Consider the following 3,992-nt stretch of genomic DNA (forward strand, 5'->3'; position numbering starts at 1 on the left):
GGAAAGTTGAAGGGGTTTGTGCTCTAGGTTTCTTGGAGTCTATAGCCTATTAGTCAAGGAAGGAGAATAGACCCAGGCAGGAGGAGAATGGGAAGAAGGCAAGGAAATGAGTGATAAATTTTAGGGCCAACTGGGGAATTCCAGTGGGCAAAGGGTCTGAATGATTTTCTCTAAAGGACTTATATAACTAGTTTAAGGTTTCATTGGTGCCCCACCTCCCTAAAGGGGGTTTCAGATTATGTCTGTGGTTATGGCCAGCATGAGAATTAATAACCACTGAGGCTCTAGGCATAAAGGCCTAAGAGATCAGACTGGAGCCAAGATAATCCTAGGCCAGAGAAGCCATCAGGTTGCCTGGAGCAGGATGCAGTTTAAGCAAAAGGGGTCCCTACTGAAAAGGCCTTAAACACCACATAACGATCCTAACTATATAAATTTGCCTTTTTTTGGTCTAAAAATCCCAACATCAGAGGCTGCTGCCCCAACCTGGATAGGATTTCTGATGTTTTCCCATGAGTTTATCTGACCTAGATGTAAGCTTAAAGTAGGCAAGAGCCTTAATCAAATAGCGCCTATGGTAAAGGGGAAACTAACATTTTTATCAGTATTTCTCTTTATGCACTATTGAGTCTAGACAAACAGAACTGCTCACACCCCCATAGCACTCCAGATTCTTTAGAGATCTCTGCTTAGGTTCATTCTCTTCATTCAAAAATATTCATTAAGTGTCTGTGAGCCAGACACTGTTCTAGGACCTTCTGGATCCTGAATCAAACAAATTAGATGAAGTTCTCCTCAAATTTGTAGCCCTTCTCCATGGACTGCTTTTCGTCTACACATTGAAATTCTGACTATCTTTAAAAAGTTAATACAAATGCTTCCTCATTTATTCATTCTTTCAACAAATATTTGTTGAGCACTTACCACATGCAGAATCCTGGCTCAGGCAGTAAGGATACCACTGTGAAAAAGATACCACTCACTCAGCATGTGGTTTGTGGGGGACACCAACAAGTAAAGAAGATAAAGTGACAGTGCCATAAAGAAGCACCCAAAAGGAAGTGATGTCTGAGTGCTTCTCAAAGTTTCTCATAGCACATGTAGGAGATGGCTCTTAGCTGGAGGTGACTGGCTAGGATGCCTAGCTGCCCCAGGCTCTGCCTGGCCACCCTAAGGATTGAGAGGATCACTGTCTCAGCACACTTGTACCCCAGTCACAGCATACATGCTGGTCTGGTCTAGGCAAAGGCCTGAAGGGTAAGTAGATGCGAAACTGTAGAAAAGATATTCAGAGTCCTGTAGGTGTTCATTTAACAAGTCTTTATCGAACTATGTCCTAGACAGTGTGCCTGGGGCTAGGAATACAGAAGTGAACACAGAACCTGTGCTTAAAGAGCTTTTACTCTAGCAGAGAAGACAGACAAATGGACAAGCAATTACAATACTATGACATAAGTGCTCTAATGGAGATAAGCTCAAAGGGTTATGGGATTTTACCCAAGTCTGAGAAGTCAGAGATTTACAGGATAGTAAAAATGTAAGTTTAGACTTTCAAGTAGGTGGAGTGTGAGTGGGAGGTGGGAAAGGCATTCCAAGAAGAGAGTATGGTAAAAGTGAGATAATCATGGCAAATCTCCTTTTGCTATCCCCATAAGCCCTATCCTTAATACAGGTTCCCCACTATCTAAAAATAGAGCATTCCTGGGGCGCCTGGGTGGCTCAGTCGGTTAAGTGTCTGACTCTTGGTTTTGGCTCAGGTCATGATCTCATGGTTTGTGAGTTCGAGCCCTGCGTCGGGCTCTGTGCTGACAGTGCAGAGTGTTCTCGAGATTCTCTCTCTCCCTCTCTGCCCCTCCCCTGCTCCCTCTCTCTCTCTCTCTGTCTCTCAAAAATAAATTAATTAAAAAAAAACTAAAAAAAAATAGAGCATTCCTATGAAACCTTTCATAAATCAAAATAGTGCAAAGCAAAGCAGCAGCAATTACCCTTAATTTATATGGAAAATTTTAATTTAAGTATTCCCAGACCAAAAAAATAATCTCTCTGAGGCTTTTCTGATACCTTTGGACACATCTTGCTAATGGAGGCCCCAAATAAACGGAGAGAAAGCCCAGATGCTCACAGACACGGTTCAAAGGTGTGGCAGCTGAGCATAGTTCCCAGGGAAGGGGCTTGACACAGCCACTCTTTCCGCTTTGGGCACACACTGCCTCTATAATGGCTTGCTGCAAAGCAAACACTGAACACTATTTTCACTTTTTGCTTTTTTTTTTTTTGTAAAAACGAAAATCCTCCAGATTTCTTTGGCAAAACAGGTACTGATGTGATGGAGGTTTTTCATAAAAGCAAAGTGGCTTAATAACAACTTTCAAAAAGCAGGTATACCTACATGCCATCTTTTTTCACTCCTCTGTGCTTTGCCCATGCTCCCCTTCCCTGGTTGGCAAACTCTTGCTTTAGGAGCCAGCTGGAAAGTCACCTCCTTTGTGAAAGACTTCCCCAGGCAAAATTTAGTCATTCCCTCCTCTCTGCTTCTACAATGATGAGTGTATGAATCAAAATTCTGGACACATTGTCTGATAGTGAATTCTTTTTCTGATAATGTAAACTAATTTTATTAGAAGCTATAGATATGAAATTAAATTATGTTTCATTCATTTAACAAGCTCTCTTTAATAAAAGGAAAAATAGCAAAAAACAACCAAATATCATATACTAGATTATCTATGTCCTTATTCTTGTTATTCATCTGTTAAAATTGATGGCAATGTATATATATTAATTTAAAGAATTCACACTGTTAAATAACTTTAATTTTAATTTTTGCTACTATCTCTATCTGGTTTCTAAACATTTACATGGATTATGACTTTAAGTTTTTAATGGTTGTTCATTACTTTTCTGATTGATGTATTTCTTAGAGGATAATATGTTTAAAATATTCTCTCAAGAAAAATCTTTGTATTTTCATTAGTAATTTTTACAATCTCTTTATTCAGAGTTCAGCTCCTTCATTCTGTGACTTAAGTAAATGACTCCTTTCCCTTGGTACACGTTGAATATCACATAAAGGAGTGCCTTCCCACATGCTCAGTCCTGAAATCACACTTCGACCTGCTGCTCTTGTATTTACTCCTCCGATTCTGGATACCCACTATTTCCTGGATCTACAGTCCTCTTGCTGCTGTACAGCTGTTCAAGCTGTCATTATCTTCCACTTGCAATAAAAAAGGGCCCCTTAACTAGTTTATCCATGCAACCATTCAACGTGAGATTGCTAAAAGGCCAAGTCTTTGGGATGATTTTCAATTGTCCACAAAACAAAGTGCTGACTCTTGGGATTGCTATGTAAGCCCCTGCAGGGGCCTGTCTTTATCTGTGGGTATTCCCAATTTTGCACCCAAAGTCTAAGCAATGTCTAAATGCTTGCAGTAAGTATATACTGTTTGGGGGGGAGGGGACTTGGGGGCAATTACTAAGAGATTCTCAACCATCAGGGCAAGAGCCCACGCTAGAAGCGGGGAATGGGATGCCTCCAGCTCGCTCTGAAAAGTACAGATTCTTTCCAGTCATAAATACATCACATTTTTGTGATCTCGTGATAACTGTCAAGCAGAGCCAGTCAGACTCTCCAATTCCAGCCCCTTTCCGCCCCCCAGCATTTCACATCACCACGACCTGTGGTTTTCATCCTTCAGCTTTTCTGCTTCTGAAGTTCTCTGGGCCCAGGACGTCCTCCACCTCCCATCTCGTTCGCGCTTCAGGCTGGGAGACTGTCCCTTCCCGCTCGCCCACGCCACCCTCCCACCCGGCGCCCGCGCCTACTAGCTCCAGGTCGCCCGAGGCGCGGCCGCGGGGCGGTCTTCGTCACCGCCGCACCTCTCCGTGAGAGGAGGGGCAGGGAGCTGGTCCTCCGGGGTCGCGGCGTAAGAGGGGAGGGGGGGAGGGGTGTCGGCCGGTCACGTGGCACGCCGATAGTCACGCGGGCGCCG

The sequence above is a fragment of the Acinonyx jubatus genome, chromosome B3 (genome assembly GCF_027475565.1).
Source record: "Acinonyx jubatus isolate Ajub_Pintada_27869175 chromosome B3, VMU_Ajub_asm_v1.0, whole genome shotgun sequence".
NCBI classification, from domain to species: Eukaryota; Metazoa; Chordata; class Mammalia; order Carnivora; family Felidae; genus Acinonyx; species Acinonyx jubatus.